Here is a 17,230-nt window from a genome sequence, read left to right on the forward strand (position 1 = left end):
GGCGGAAGCTGCTGGCAGTAACAGCAGCGGCCAGGACGAACACGAAGAACAGCGCTGCGCTTCCGCAGGCCGAACGTTCATTAGTGATGAGTGTCATAGGTAACTCTGTTTTCATTTATATTTAACAATTGTATTGGTAGCTGTAGACAGAAATGCACGGGATTTACTATCACAGATGATTTCCAGATAAGTGCGACCCCATTTCATGCCTTCTATATACTCTGGACAGTGCCTATGCTATATTTTCCCTTCTTAGTATCGCATTAAAGAATTTGAAGCTTGTTATACATAGCTGCTATCGCGAACCAAGCTTGTCGAATTTCGACGACGCTGCCATGTGCAAAAGGCAACTTACGTTTTAAGCTAAATATATTTTCAAGGACAAGCTGTGAAACTCGGCCATAGCGCAGCCCTGTGTACCGCCTATTATTTGCCCTACGTGTTGTTGAGCTTAACTTCCACCAGCGGCGAGCTTAAAGCGGGATCCACACGGGTATGGTGGCTAGACACAGGGAAGCGATGAAACCTATAGATGGCGCTACTTGCAACTGCTGTGCAACCGTCGCGGCTGTTTATTCTGATGCGCGTTGCCAACATGACGACATGTATGCAGATCGGAGATGAAAAGATGCATTGTTTTCTCCATGAGAGCGCGCAAATGGAGCTTAGCGACGCAGTTTAGGAAAAGCAGGCTTTAATACAACGCATATCAGAATATTAACTCGGTACGCGTTTGGCTTTCGCGAAAAGCTTGATTTCGAAACCCTGACTGGATGCTTTGGAGTTCGGCTCCAGTCGCGGCAAATATAATGGTCAGAGAGAAAAAAAAAAGAAGAGGCACTAGCAAATTAGTTCTCTGCGTGCTACAAGACGCTAACAAGTAGACAAACGTAAAACAGACAGGACGACGAACAGAGCGCTGTCTGTTCGTCGGGCTGCATGCGCCAGCAACATGCCGTTTATGGCTACGTTACTTGGAAGCTGTAGCTCATAAATAATAGGTGCACTTGTGGATGTTCTGGCGCATCTCATATATCATGCACTAAATATTTTCCATCACTGCTTTTGCTAGACAAATCCACAAGATCAAAGGAAACACTTCATTACAAGGAAAAGAAATCATTTATTTCTACAAGAGCATAAATGACGCTTATTTTATTAATATAATATACAAATGCAGAGCCTGCTTCGAATTCACTCTGTTTAACTTCAAATGTTTCTGGCGCTAATTTTGAGGAGCCTTGCCCTTTATGCAAAGAGTAAAAAAAAAATGAATCTATGGTTAGCACCGCAAACTGGATATATTTTGCAGTAACCTCCTTACGATGAAGATCGCGCATCCCACTCGCTGGAGTTTGTTAGACTGCTGAGAAACTGTGCAAAATCATGCACACTGAAAGCATGAAACGTTTTCTTTTTTTTTAACAAAAAATGTGAATACGTCCCCTACTGGTTTAATAACGCCAGCCAGCATAGCTCTATGGTGCAGCCAGGAACAAACGTTTGCGAGACGGGGATTTGTGGGGAAAATTTATTTCTTCGTTGCTTCGCTAGTCTGTCTTCCCATATTTTTCCCCCCTCTGAATGGGGCGTGCATGTCCCCTCGTGATTCCACACATTTCGTTCTCCATAATTGTCCGACCACATACAAAAAAAAAAACAATCCACGAGCCAACATGCCTCAAACTTTTGTCCCTGGCTGTAAAATAAACCTCTCCTTTCAAATTGTTGCGTGCCCAGGGATCTTAATTGCATTCAGCTGCTGCTCTAGTGACTTTGAGGCCAGAATCAAAATTCTGGCAAAACATTGTGCTGCTAAATGTGTGTCACACATCCTGCCATGTAAAAGATATGCTGGCTATGACTTTTTTCACCCACATTATTGTGGCTTGAACTGAGGCACAACTGAATAAGAGAGCCAGCATCACAATGCTCCCAGCATGTCCTCAAGTATAAACATGTCCAGCGTAATAAAATATTATTTTCAGCTGTTGATAGCAAAGGCATAGCGTAACAATTAGGTCAGGCTTGAATATTCTTCGGTTTCTGTGGACGGGCAAGGTTATAAAAACTAAGGCAGATGATAGTTACGAGAAACTGCGCAGGTCTTGGGTGAAGATTTGTCCCGGGTCTTCTCTACCGAAAAAGTTGTCCTTAGCATATGCCATGCGTTCGCAAACGAGACAATTAGTCGTCAGCTCCTTGTCAGCACGTCACTTCGCAACCCAAGGGGGTTTCGGCTTTGCGCGCTCTGTACCCGCGCCCGGATACAAAACATGTTCGCGTTTTTGCGCCACAAGTGCGCACAGCGTTATCTACTACAGGATCAGCACAAAATCACCAACTTCGCACCTCAAAAGGATCACTGTGGTACATGTGCGACTCCCAGCTTCGAATCGTTCGCGGTCCACGTGCAAACAAGCGCAGTCTGCGCGTCCCAGACCTCGCCCGCACCCGCGCTGCTGCGCTCGATCGCGCGGCAGCGGCTGGTTCTCCATTAGTAGAGTGGAGAGCTGGGCCAGTTGGTACATATTGGTAAGGATTAAAACCAGCGGAAAGATGCAGGCAAAGAGAGAAGCACGCAACACAACACAAGCGTTGTGTTGTGTGCTTCTCTCTTTGTCTGCGTCTTTCCGCAGGTCTTAATCCTTACCTGGTTCTCCATGCACACCAGAGCTCTGCAGCGCCCCTTGCGGCGCCGGGAAATTTCATCGCGGATCGCGCCTTCCTCTCACAAGGCGCGGATACGTCGCCCGTCACACTGCCCCCTTCTAGCCGCATTAACACCTTTCGGGGAGGAAGTGCTAGAATCACTTCAAAAATTTCATAATACCGCATACCGCATTTCATAATTCGCACCAGCTGACTACAGTGTACTTAGAAAAGACCGTGGTAGCAAAGGAGGAGGTGTCGCCATAATCTTCAAAAATTATTTAAATATAGTGAGCATGCCTGGAGTGCCTAATATCGAATGCATTTTCTGTAAGGCTTACCACAACAATGTCCGGTACATTGTTGGATCTTTGTATAGGCCCCCTGGATCACCTGTCAGTGTTTTAAATAATCTAGCAGATTATATGAGAACATTTATTAAGCCAAATGATCGTATTATTTTAGCAGGCGATTTCAACTTACCGGACATTGACTGGCCAAATTTCGCAATCAAAACCTATAGCGATGAATCAAGTGAGGCCATGCTTGATATAGCGTTCTCATATGACTTGACACAAACTGTGGAGCAGCCGACCCGAATACAAGGAAGTTCAAAATCCACACTAGACCTTTTTTTTGTTTCTGGCACAATTTTAGATACAGCTAAATGTGTAGTCATACCCGGTATCTCTGATCACCAAGCCGTTCTACTTACTCTTTCCGGCTTAACTGTTGATACAAATTGCTCAGAAATGCATTTTAGAAACTTCTCTCGAGCTGATGATGTTTCCATTGTCGATGTTCTTTCCTTCAACTTTGATACATTTTGTAATAGCCCTGACAGTGTTCACGAACTCTGGGACCGGTTTAAGGCTATGATACATGAATGCATTGAATGCCACGTGCCGGTTATTGTTAAAAAGATAACAAAAAATCCATGGATTTCTCGGGCGACACTGCAGTTAAAAAGAAAACTGAAACGGATGAAAAAGAAAAAAGCAACTAGTAATTCTCCGGAATTAGAACAAAAGATCAGTTTGCTTAGCTCCCAGCTCAAACAAAACACTATCGCTGACAAACAGCGTTACTTTGAAGAATCGTTACCCAAATTTATCTCGGAGTCTCCCGGGAAATTCTGGCGTTTGCTCTCCCCAACGTCAAAGGTTAATAATGAGTTTGAAATCAAAGGTGTTTTGGTCAGTGATGCAAAAACAGTATCTAATGAATTTAATAAACATTTTAAGTCCGTGTTTAATGATGACAATAACATTTTTTCGAAATTTGAAGCTTCCCTCCCGCCTCTGGATGATGTTGTAGTTAGTGAGCATGGCATTTTAAACATGTTACTTAACCTTGACATAAAGAAATCACCTGGACCAGAGAACATACCTAACGCCTTTTTGAAAAGATATGCACAATGGACATCTAAGTACTTATTTGTTATATTTACAAGGTCCTTACATGAGGGTCAGGTGCCGAGAGACTGAGGAACTGCTAGAGTGAAACCGCTTCATAAAAGTGGAGACAAGCGATTGATCAAGAACTACCGCCCTATTTCACTCACATCAACTGCTTGTAAACTACTTGAACACATAATTCACAATCACATATCAAACTTTCTTGAAGCTAATAATTTTTTTACTAAATATCAGCATGGATTCAGGAGGGGTTACTCAACTTGTACACAGTTGGCAGAAACTATACATGATTTCGCCTCGTCAGTTAACAATGGAACGCAGATTGATGCCGTATTTATGGACTTCTCGAAAGCTTTTGATAAGGTTACTCACGAAAAGCTAATTTATAAACTGGATACAATACTTCATAACAAACAATTAGTAAAATGGATATCAGCCTACCTTTCAAATAGAGAACAATTCGTTGTCTTTAACCATCATTCTTCTGACAGGCTTACAGTTAACTCTGGCGTCCCTCAGGGCTCTGTTCTTGGTCCTCTGCTATTTTTAATATATATTAATGATATTGTTGTTAACATTCCTGTAAAAATTAGACTTTACGCTGATGACTGTGTTATTTATACAGAAGTGAGAAATGTGTCTGATCAACAACTACTTAATAGTGCGTTACAAACAGTTTTCGCATGGTGTGAAGCATGGCAAATGTCCATTAACTTTGAAAAAACTGTACTAATGAGAATCACTCACAAAAAGAAAGTCTTACCCTTCGATTATTGTATTAACAGCATGACACTAACTGAAGTGGCAGAATATAAATATCTAGGGCTCTGGGTCAGTAACAATCTTAGTTGGAATAAACATGTTGATCTCATAACGTGTAACGCTTTCCGTAAACTCTTTTTCTTGAGACGGGCATTGCGGTTGTCTACCCCATCTGTACGCCTGCTTGCTTACAGATCTATTGTTCTGCCTACCTTAGATTATGCTTCAATCATTTGGGATCCATTCACGCAAACTAACATGAATAAATTAGAGAAAGTTCAAAAGAGGGCGGCACGATACATATATAATAATTACCGGCGTACATCAGTAACACACCTTTTAATTCAAGCTGGCCTTCCGACAATAACTGAGCGAAATCGTTGTCACGACTTAAATTTCTGTACCAATTAATTAAAGGACACTACAGATCAGAACTGACCGATTTGCTTGTTTTTTCGTCCGGATACGCAACCCGACAACGACACCAGCTAACTTTAACTCCTTTTCGCGTTCGAAATAACTGCTTTAAATACTCATTCCTTCCACGAACTATTTCCGATTGGAATAACCTCACTAACAATGAAGTGCTGCAGCCATCACTGACGTTGTTCTCGCAACATATAACCTAGTTTCTCTTTATTGCTTTTGTTATTTCACTGCTGTGTTGTATATGTTTGGTTTTATTATTAATTGTTCAGAAGAGCTTCAACTTGCACTGTAATTATTGTTTATTTTTTTGCCTGTTTTGTTAAACTACATAGTTTGTATTCCCACCCTGCTAAAATCCCAACACTGGGATTGCAGTATCAATAAATAAATAAATAAATTCGTTCTCCCCGCCTACTGGCTGATCCGCGTCACGTGACTTCGCGTCACCATATCCCTTCGCGGGAGTTCCTCTTTTTCCGATCGCTTCTCGCAGTGTGAGAAATTCTGCTATGTCTCTGGTGCGGCACTAGTCTAGAAATACGTTTTCTCTGTGTTTGGATGAACAGAGTGATCTGCACCAGTGGTAGGTGTGGCTTCACAGAACCGACCAGGGAACATTCGTGCCATCAAGGAACACCTTGCGCGAAATACGCTTGTTCGTTGGTTTTAAATTTTGTTCGTTTAGCCGCGAAAGAAGCGAACGAAGTATTCAACGTGAACATGGTTCGCCTAATGGCAACATGTGTTTACCTTCCAACGCCGTGTGCCACACTGGCGTAGCAATATGCAGCGTCCATTTTACTTACGGAAGTTTGCAAAAGCTACCTTCAAATTAAGTTAAATATCCAGCCAGCCGGCATCAGATGTATCTGTATTCAGTTCTGCGAAATCATACACAACACTGCATGTCCGTGTGGGATCGGATCGATGACCGCCTGTCACCCGTTAATTAAAGGGTATTATTAACGATGCGCCCTTAACGGTGCGCACACTCCCAGGCACCCTTAGAGTGAGTGGGGGTAGCTGTTCCGGTCGCAAAGGAGATGTTCTCGACCTGCGTGGCAAGCTCAGCCGGAATTCAACTACCTTGTAGTGACAGAAGGGGATAGCCGTTTGGTGCCCAGCTATCGCCGGTTCAAGCCAGAGTAAGGTTCGGAGTCAGAAGTAACAAAGAAAACACAAGTTATGCACAGCAAGAGACGATACAAAGGAATACACAAGATCACTTGAAATGCACAGACGAGAGGTTCACAGAATACAAACGCTAAGCATGCAACTACAGAATGATGCAATAACACAGAGGCTTTCCAACAGATCAAACACGAGAGAGTTAGATAAACACCAAATTGTTCACCGGGCACTGTTGCAGTCCGACGCCTCAAGAGTCACGATGTGGCCGCCATACGAGACGAGCGCCGCTCCTTTGCAGGTCCGTGGGCTTGTCAGCAGCGGGTGATCCCCGGGAGTCCAGTCGAAGCACTGGCGAACACGCCGCAACCACTGACTAACTGACTGACTACACAAGCGGCGCGGTTCTTTAGATAGGGCGTGCCGCGTCTGTCTGTTAACACGCGCCAAAGCTAGCGCGCACACACACTTAGCTTCGCTGGTTAGAGCGCTCCCTTCTCCTCCCGTCGAGCCGCGCGTCGTCATTGATTAGGTCCCATAGAAAGTCCTCGAAAGGTCTGGCACATTCCAGGCCGATGAACCACCGTCCTCCCCGGGCAATGAGAAAGAGGGTGACGGCAACGCATAAAAAGCTACGCGCTCTCTCGCGCGGAAGGAGGCTTTTCCTAAAGTCCCTTTCTCTCCATGCGGCGCCGCACGGATCTCGCGCCGTGTCGGCTTAATAAAAATGTGCGCCGATTTCGTGACATCGCCGCAGCTCTTCTTTTCTTTTTATTGTTAATGCAAATGTACATAAAGCTCTATGCACAGATTTATGAGTTATTTATTTCTAGTTGTACGGTAAAGAAACCCAGGTGTTGAAAATTTCCCGAGCTCTCCACTACGGTGTCTCATTGTATGAGCCGCTTCGGGATGTTAAACCCCATAACTAAACCCAACAACCATAGTTATGTGTTCGGAGCTGGAAGCTTTTGGCAAATGTATGTCAAGCAGAAATGCGACCAATGTGCGATGTCATTTCAATTTTTGACCACAGTCGAAATTGGCGGCACGAGGCGTATGCCGATGAACCAAGATAAGGTGATACCATTACACAATGAAAAGTACAATATTCACAACCGCGCGGTGACAGCAATGACATAGTAGGCCATATTTTTCTTTAGAGTGAAAATGGGGGTGCGACCAGTGCGTTACTTTTCCTTCCAAAGAGCCTTAAAATAATTAAGTTCCCGCAAAATGCTTCAACAAAGCCTGCGTTCTTGGAGCAGCGACTGCGACACTAAATTGTTTGCTTATACAAAACGATTCATCACCCTCCGTGTCTTTAGCGCATTCTAACAATATACGCACAAGATCTTGGCAAACATGCTATTTCACATTTCGCCACTTTGTAACACCACTGCGCTGCCCGTAAAACACCAATTGATCCAAATAGCCGGCGATTTACAAGAGCCCTGAAGTGTTCACCCACACACTGCATCTTTTCCCATCGATTGCGGACTAAAGTAATAAAGTTAGTGACCACATAATCACTGGTGGTACTGTTATAAACGTGCCAAAATTTTTCAGTTTTGCTACTTTGAAAACATGTTAGAAGGCTTCGAATACCGTTCAGACGGTGGCTGGGTCTAGAAGGAAAATGGCGCCCGCGGACACCTTTGCGGTACTCTGAAAATTTTCCAGCGACTCTAAGGCGGCAAGGCCGGCCCTTGCTCCCGCATTCACACGGGCGCTGCCTGCCTCGCTCCTTCGCCGCAGTCGGGTTCAATGTGCATTGCTGAACTCTGGTAGTGTGGATGGGGCATGAGGAAACCGTAGACAGGTTCACGATGAAGTAGCGAGGATATTTTATATAAAATATCACACCAGTTCAATGTCAAAATAAGAGACAATGTAGGCATCAGAGCGACGACAGAAATAGATGAGGACACATACCCTCAGTCTTTTTTTTCATTACTACTAGGTCCCTAGATGAGGAGTGCAGTTACTTGAAAAATTAATTGAAAACAAAGTATTTTATTTACATTGCTCAAACTACAACGCACGCCAAAGAATAAAAGGCTGCCAACCGCAGCTTGAAAAACTCCCGGTACCTATTCTTCACACGGCGACCGGGCTTGAGCATTCGGGGAGGTAGTATGAGATTTCTTGTTTGTACATAAAACGCAATGTATTTGAACAAAATAATTACATACCGCATATGTCAATAGCATTTACGAATCATAGGCACTGAACTTGGCAGGAAAAAAAATGTTACATGAAATGTTACACGAAGAGTCGGACACGACTGAACTGAACTTGTTGCAAAAAAAAAAACAAAAGACGCTAAAACGCCAAGAAGGAAAATGGTGTGGGCGGACGCAGCCTGGTCACTAACCAGAAATCTGCTCTGCATTCTGCAGCTCGTCGCATCTGCGGCAACAAGCGGCTACACGTGTTCGCAATTTGATGGCATCATCGTCACCAACCGCCTTCGTCCTGATTTTTCCACTGACCGGATTTCAACATGGCCATTTCCAGACATCATGCCTCAGCTAGCGACGCCACCTGGCAGTCGTGGTATGACGTCATCAACTCACGCCGCTATAAAAGAAGCACCTCACGAGTACGTCTTCTGTGGGCACGGCGGACGCAGCCTGGCTATGTCACTAACCAGAAATCTGCTCTGCATTCTGCAGCTCGTCGCATCTGCGGCAACAAGCGGCTACACGTGTTCGCAATTTGATGGCATCATCGTCACCAACCGCCTTCGTCCTGATTTTTCCACTGACCGGATTTCAACATGGCCATTTCCAGACATCATGCCTCAGCTAGCGACGCCACCTGGCAGTCGGGGTATGACGTCATCAACTCACGCCGCTATAAAAGAAGCACCTCACAAGTACGTCTTATGTGGGCACGGCGGACGCAGCCTGGCTATGTCACTAACCAGAAATCTGCTCTGCATTCTGCAGCTCGTCGCATCTGCGGCAACAAGCGGCTACGCGTGTTCGCAATTTGATGGCATCATCGTCACCAACCGCCTTCGTCCTGATTTTTCCACTGACCGGATTTCAACATGGCCATTTCCAGACATCATGCCTCAGCTAGCGACGCCACCTGGCAGTCGTGGTATGACGTCATCAACTCACGCCGCTATAAAAGAAGCACCTCACGAGTACGTCTTCTGTGGGCACGGCGGACGCAGCCTGGCTATGTCACTAACCAGAAATCTGCTCTGCAATTCTGCAGGTTAGTTCTTACGGCAGTTCATTTCGCAGCGATTGTCACAGCATTATTGTCCTGCCGTGCCCACGGAAGTGTCTCGACCTAGCATACGAGTGTTTTCATGTTTGCAAGTTGCTTATTTGTGGGGACATTGAGGCCAACCTTGGTCCAACGCAGAAAGAGCTGTTTGAGCAGTTGCTTGAAGGTCAAACTGCTATTTGTAAGGACATTTCCGAAATGAAAGCTCAGTTAACTAATGCCGAAAAAATGATAAGTAACCTTCAACAGATGTTCACTAAAATTGAAGAAAAGCTATCAGAAGCTTCTCCTTCTCACGACGATCAGGTTGAAACTACCCTTAAATCATTGGAACACGTCATTGGCTTCCAGACAAAAAAGTTTACAGATCTGGAGGACCGAAACAGGCGGTCAAATATAGTTATTCATGGCATAACTGACATCCCCGATGAAACAGAAGAGCTTCTCAAGGAAAAGGTTATAACGGAGGTAATGAAGGATAAGTTGAATGTGGAGTGCAATTCTATCGGCCGCATTCACAGGCTTGGCCGAGAAGGCAGTAACCGTTGAGTGCTTCTCTATCTCCAGGATTTCAATGAAAAGAAACTGATATTTGAAAACTGCAAAAAACTTAAAGGCTCGAACATAAGTATTAGGAATGACTACTCTCAAGCTACACTAAAAAAGAAAGCTTCTGTGGGACAGCGCACAAGCTGATAAACTTGAGGGTAAAAAAATATACCTAGTTCATGACAAACTCAAGATTGATAAAGAACTTTTTTTCTGGGATGAGGCCAAGGACATGCGTGTAAAGATTAACCCTCCCCGCAGCCAGAAACGCTTTTTACAAAAGTGCGACAAGCAACTGCGTATTATTAACCTAAACGCTCGCAGTGTGTTAAACAAAACAGAAAGTTACTTTATTAGAGCACGATCCACATATAGCAGTGATAACGGAGACGTGGCTGCGGTCTGAAATAAGCGACGAGGATGTGTTCCCTCAGTGCTCTCAAGTTTTCCGCAAGGATCGGAATTCTAGGGGAGGCGGCGTTGCAGTCCTTATTAAGAACCATATAGAAGCTGTTGTCCTGGAAGACGACCCAAGTCTCGAAAGCTTAGACATAAAAATCACGTGTTTGGGGCACAAATTTATTTTGTTCGCCATTTACAGACCTCCCGATGCGCCGCCTGAGTATTTAGTCAAGCTACAAGGAAACATGTCTCAATTACAATCAAATAAATTGTTACTAGTAGGTGACCTAAATTTAACTGACGCCCCGCCGGGGTGGCGCAGTGGTTACGGCGCTCGACTACTGTTCCCAAGGATGCGGGATCGAATCCCGGCCTCGGCGGCCGCTTTTCGATGGAGGCGAAAAGCAAGGCGCCCGTGTGCTGTGCGATGTCAGTGCACGTTAAAGAACCCCAGGTGGTCGAAATTTCCGGAGTCCTCCACTACGGCGTCTCTCATAGCCTGAGTCGCTTTGGGACGTTAAACCCCACAAACCAAACCAACTAAATTTAACTGACATCAATTGGGAACGTTTGCAAGGACATTCGCGGACCAGTAAACATTTAAACATCATGCTTGGCATAATGCTAACGCACGATTTAATTCAAATAGTTCAGGAGCCAGCACGTGTGCAAGGACCCTGCGAATCTGTGCTTGATCTGGTATTTCTGCCCAGAATGTTACCCTGCGAATCTGTGCTTGATCTGGTATTTCTGCCCAGAATGTTAACTGAGTATAATGTTGCAGTTGTAGAAGGTATATCTGATCACCGTCTTGTCAGTATCGGTGTACCCATAGTCTCTTCCGCCTCATGAAAAACCTGTAAAGCGATCCTTCAAGGACTACTCACGCGCAAATGATGCAGCCATAATAGAACATATGAAAACCTGCCTCACAGACTTTAACGACAGTGACGTGACAACACTTTGGCGCCGTTTTAAAGGCATTTGTCAGTTCTGTATTGATAACTTTGTGCCTGATAAATGCAAAGTAATTCGCAAACAAAATCCGTGGATGACACGTGACATTATTCACATGACCCGCAAGATAAAAAAGGTTAAAGAAAAAAACCCTACAACTCGATCACGTTAAAGAAATGAAAAAAAAAGCTTGCGCGTGCAGTACGGACCTCGAAGGAGCGCTACTTCAATATAGTATTACCAAACTTTGTTGCTGAACAGACCGAAAAGTTCTGGAACTATATTAGCGAAAAAAAGAAACCAGTATCCCAGATTTGCATTGATGGTTCAATCATTACCGATTACCGGGATATTGCGAGTCATTTCAATTGTTATTTTCATACCGTATTTTCTAATTCTGGTATTTGTTCATCCAATGAAAAAATGTTTCACCCATCTGAGACAAATTTTATTTCGCACCCTGGCATAGTTTCGATGCTATTAAACTTAAAAACTAAATCTTCATGTGGTCCTGACAACCTTGGAAACATTTTTTTTGAAACGATATGCTGAATCCATTGCAAAGTTCCTTGTTATTATATTTCGTGCTTCATTAATCGCTGGAAAATTACCGGATGACTGGAAGATAGCCAGAGTTGTGCCGGTGTTCAAGAAGGGCGACCGTTCATTGTTAGAAAATTACCGTCCGATATCACTGACATCCCCATGTTGTAAGCTAATTGAACATATTGTTGCCAATCAGATTAATGAATTTCTGGATAAACACTCAATACTGTCGCATTTTCAGCACGTATTCAGAAAAGGCTATTCGACAGTTACACAACTAGTCACCGTAATACATTCACTCGCCTCAAGCCTTGATAAAAATGGTCAAATTGATGCGCTGTTTCTTGATTTCAGCAAAGCCTTCGATACTGTTCCACATGACAAACTGATACTAAAACTGCGACATCTTGAGCTGCCTGAAATTTTGATCGCATGGATAACTAACTATTTAACAAATCGCCACCAGTTCGTATCTGTTAATGAGCAACAATCTGGCTGTCTTCCAGTCACATCAGGAGCCCCTCAAGGAAGTGTCCTAGGCCCATTGCTTTTTTTTAATTTACATAAATGACTTTACCACTGCAATCAATTCCACTGTGAAAATCGGTTTGTTTGCGGACGATTGTGTGCTCTTTCGCGAAACCATGTCACCAAACGATCAAATTGATTTAAATGCTTCTCTTGCTGGCATTTCTGATTGGTGCAAAATCTTGGGAATGAGGCTTAACACTGAAAAAACTGTCTTTCTTCGCTTCTCTCGTTAAAAAGCTCCATTATCCTTTACTTACACGTTAGATTCGTTGCCTTTGCAGGAACAAACCAATTATAAGTACTTGGGTGTCACAATTGCTAACAATTTATCATGGAATTTACACATTGATAATATCTGTTCTTCGGCCCTGCGTAAATTATATTTCTTGCGGCACATGCTTAAAAGTGCTCCACCTAACGTAAAATTGCTTGCCTAATATTCCTTAATTAAACCTAAACTTGAATATGCGTGTGTAGTTTGGGACCCGTTTACAAAACAAAACATTAAATGTCTCGAAAGGGTACAGAGAAAAGCAGTACGATTTATCTGTTCCAAATTCTCTCGATACGACTCTCCCTCAGAAATAATGCGTGATAATGGTATTGAACTTCTCGAACATAGAAGGAAAGATTTACGATTGCGGTTACTTTCCATGCTTTGTAAAGGAAATTTAGCATTTGGCTCTTCATCTTATCTGTCTCTTTCAACATGTAGGCTTACTCGACACCATCATCCGAATTCACTAACACCTTATTTTTCAAGGACGGATGTCTTCAAATTTTCGTTTTTCCCCCGAACAATTGCAGATTGAAATGACTCGCTGTTGCCTGTTTCCATTGATTGATGTATTGTTCACTTGTAATATTGTTGTATTTTACCACCCTGCTTGGACCTGAGCAAGGTCTGCAGTATCTAATAAATAAAATAAATAAATGAATAAAATAAAAAACATTACACCGAAAGGTGAGGCATTACAGCTAATTATTTTGCACGTTTTTCTATGGTCATGCCATGTTTCGCAAGACTGTTTCGTTGCTTCGGGAAGTTGCAGCACAATGATTGCGTATGATTAGTGGTGCGACAAAGTGGAAAGGACCAAAAGTTGCGGTCTTGCACTGGATAAGCAGGCCAAATTAAATGGAGCAATTTAAGCATACAGTCAATATTACCAGAAGAGCGGTCTTATACAAGTATAAAAGTGTATATAAGGTCACTGACCTGTCAGTTATAAAGTACGTATGCATCACATGCGACGGTATGTTAGCAATAATTTGCGCTATGAGTTTTTGTGCGACAGATATTCTAACTATTATGTTTGGTTATCGCACTACAGACGCGAAGGCTGTACTTGATAAATGATTGAAGGGAAACACTGTAGATTAGAATTGTCACTGTTGTTGGATGGCAGCCGTTTTATTTATTTACTCTATACTAATTATTCGTCCCGCAAACAGATAGAGTGGGACCGTCCACTTCGCTATGATCTTCCGCGCAGACATACTCGAGATTGCTTTATTGCACTCAGCATCGCGACCGACATAGTAAAAATTTTCAGCCAGTGAAAATGTTTCTTGGTACGTCACAATAACCTCTGTCAATGCAAAGGAGCACTCCACAAAAATGCGCTTCCCGCAACCCGCGAATTTGCCAGGAGAGCGGTGCCAGCTGATAAAACGCCCCCCCACCCCCGAGGGACCCCCGGGTAACCGGTTCAGGTGCCCAAAGGCGGCTTGTTTTCACAACAGTGCCGTCCAGAGCGATAGGGGTATTCACAAGGGTATATTCACACACGGGAGGTAGCAGTCGACATTAGGGGGTGTTAGTTGCCTTTCGTACTAGCTATGGGCTCGTTGCTCACAGGTTCAATTTTTTGTCTCTGCCTTGCCTTTATTTGCCTGTTTTTGGTTTTATTTGACATGCTGCTAAGCAGTGGTTTTAAATGTCATTGTTCCCTTTTTGCCCTGTTATTGTTGGCGGTTCACTTCTTGTTCTCTTGTGTCACTCCTGTCGCTGGGCATCTCTGTTTTGTCTTTGTGACCAGTTTGGCTTTTGTATTTATTGACAGGCTGTTGAACGGTGGTTCTTAAATTCCTTGTTCACATTTCGCCGCGTTATTGTTGGTGCTTCATTTCATGTTCTCATATGTTTATCGCAGTGCCTTCTTCCTTTCCATGTTGGTTTACATGCTCATGTTTTTAAGTTATCTTTTTTTTTTTTCAGGGGTAAGCTCGTGTTAAGTTCAAAAGGAAGCGTCATTTTGTTTTTTTTTTTTTTTTCGTTTGTGCATCTTTCTTATCGCCTTGCATGTTGTCGTCCATGATTTTTATGTTCTTTCGTTGCTTTCCCAGGTGCGGTTCTTTGGTGAATAGCAGATCTAGTGCACGATTAACGCACCTAGCCTTTTATTAAAGTTGAAAGATGGCTCTCCCTGAAGCGCCGTTCATCTCAAGCATATTGGGTTCGTGCTGGGGGTGATTATTTCACGTTTTACGAGATGTGCGGAAGTTTCTCATTCGAGTTTTTAATATGCGCACAGTACACGGGCGCCTTGTTTTTTGCCTCCATGGGAAACTATTTGACCCCGCGACCATGTGTTTAGCAGCCCAGCGCCCTAACCATTCAGCCATCGCGACGGGGTAGGTGTGCGTCATTTGATGAGTGGTGATTGATAACCATCCTGATAATGACTCAGCCGAAACTTGCGGCGTTAGACGATTAATACTGCACATGTCGTCATGTTACCGGACAATGCAGCTGTTGCGCCGGCGTTCGACGTTTTCTTGACACCTAGTTGTTTGATATGTTTGGTCGCACTCGAGGATTCACCCACTGCCATCTTTACACTGGTATCAGATTGTTCGCCGGTCAGTGCACAAGGTTAACTACCAATAATAGCTATGCCATGAAATGCGATTGTGAGACTTGCCGTCTGTGCTACTTTTCCCATTTCAACGCAATACTGTACTTTTTAAGTGCATCCATCTTCATGAAAACCTACTTTTTCTTGTCTGCAAATTATAACACTTGTTTTCTAACGATCTCTGGCTTCACACTGGGAATGCAACACTGACTAAAACCTGACCTGCATACCCTATCGTCCGTGCAGTGACCAGAAAGGTTCAAAAGCTCCCGGTATTGGAGGCCAAAGGAAGCGGAAGGGAAAATAATATTTGAGGCAATAAAGTAAAAAATTTAACTGCTGTGTAGAAATCATTAAACGTGTAAATCCACCCAGAATCCTTCAAAAAGATTGGCCATCATTTCTGAGTGCGCGATATCCGCGTCACACCGATAGAATTTCGTTCGGAACACATAAGCGTTGCTTTCGCTATGACGTCACACACTTGAGCCGTGGCTTGCAATGCTCACTGATGAGCTTTATTCATCTGATTATTCAAAACATTATAGGTCAAACGCAGGGCCGTAAGTGGATCATGGACAAAAAAGGACGTGCTAGGCCGGTCACGGCAAGCACCATTAGGAGAACTAACGGTCAGTTCTAAGGCATATTTGCTAACAAGAAATTATGCTGCACTCGCTCGGTCATGTGAAAGAAAGAAAATTTGAGAACGTTGGTTCTCAAGCAAATCGTAGTGTTAAAAAGCGATTCTGCGATGTTATCTGCAAATAAAAAAGGGTCGGCTTACTTACGCAAAGTTGGTGACAAGTGCCAAGGTCTGTTCCTGCAACCCGCTGGAGCCCACTTGTCACGTCCCGCGCTGTCCTGCTTTCGGCCCCCAGCGCCAGACGCAGTGTGCGGGTGCGCGCCGACAGCGCGTGCAAGTAGTCCCCTTCCGGGGCCGGAAGCCCAAGTCCGGATCCGCACGGGGAGCGGCGCTTCCCATCGACGGCCGCCAGGTGGAGGTTGCGACACGCAGGAACACTGCTCCGACGGAACTGCGCGTCACGAGCTGAATATTCGCAGACAAAGGCATTCATTCAAAGGTACATTAATTCTGTGTCGCATTTATTCGCCGTAAACTCTTGTAAAGTCGATGCTGGCAGCCGCTGGATTGCGGTCTCCAGGAAAAGTATTCACGTTCTTTGAAGAAAACATCTCGAGCTAGTTGGTTCATCACAGAGCAAAACAGCGAAAAACTTCACAACGGACAGAGAAGGGCAGACGAGACACAGGCGCTGACTAACAACTGAAGGTTTATTGTTCTGACACCTCGGTATATATACAGCAAGCATCAAAAACAAGAAGAACAACAAAGCCTGATAGACACTCATCTCAGCCAGACATCAAGCACGAGCACCATGATCATCCAACACACGATAGGAAAAGCAACTCCTTATCTAGAAGGGCTACGGAGGGAATGCTTACACAGCTGTCTTTTAGGTTTGCAAAATTTTTTCGGCCTCGATTATTTCTCGCGTGGTTTTGTCACCGCACCTGTGCAGCACGCTCGTGTTACGCAATTCAAGTGTGCATTTACAATCTCGGCAGTGTACACCCAGATGGCCCGAGATCTGAATTATACCGTAAGTGGAAAATGCAGATCAGGAAGGAAGATTTCTTTGATAACTCAAGAGGCAGTGCCCTACTTTTTGAAGCCAGATCTCTGTTTCTTTTCAATCAAATTTATCCAATTTTTACCTTCCCTGT

At 44.0% G+C, this 17,230-nt stretch overlaps 1 protein-coding gene across 6 annotated transcripts in view; it reads right to left on the bottom strand.

Moving 5' to 3' along the window:
* The window catches only part of LOC146187709 (phenoloxidase-activating factor 2-like), a 213,839-nt gene extending 197,427 nt beyond the window's left edge, over nucleotides 1-16,412 (bottom strand). For 3 of the 6 annotated variants that reach the window (XM_084603508.1, XM_084603507.1, XM_084603506.1), the window contains exon 1: nucleotides 16,273-16,412. The gene's annotated coding sequence lies outside the window, so the exon portion shown is untranslated. Of the gene's footprint in view, nucleotides 1-16,268 lie in introns of all 6 variants that reach the window. The other 3 variants (XM_084603503.1, XM_084603504.1, XM_084603505.1) reach the window with 3 other exon arrangements.
* Between the last annotated feature and the right edge of the window lie 818 nt (nucleotides 16,413-17,230).

This window comes from Amblyomma maculatum, chromosome 5, assembly GCF_055883805.1.
Source record: "Amblyomma maculatum isolate TAMU_Amacu chromosome 5, ASM5588380v1, whole genome shotgun sequence".
Classification (NCBI taxonomy): Eukaryota; Metazoa; Arthropoda; class Arachnida; order Ixodida; family Ixodidae; genus Amblyomma; species Amblyomma maculatum.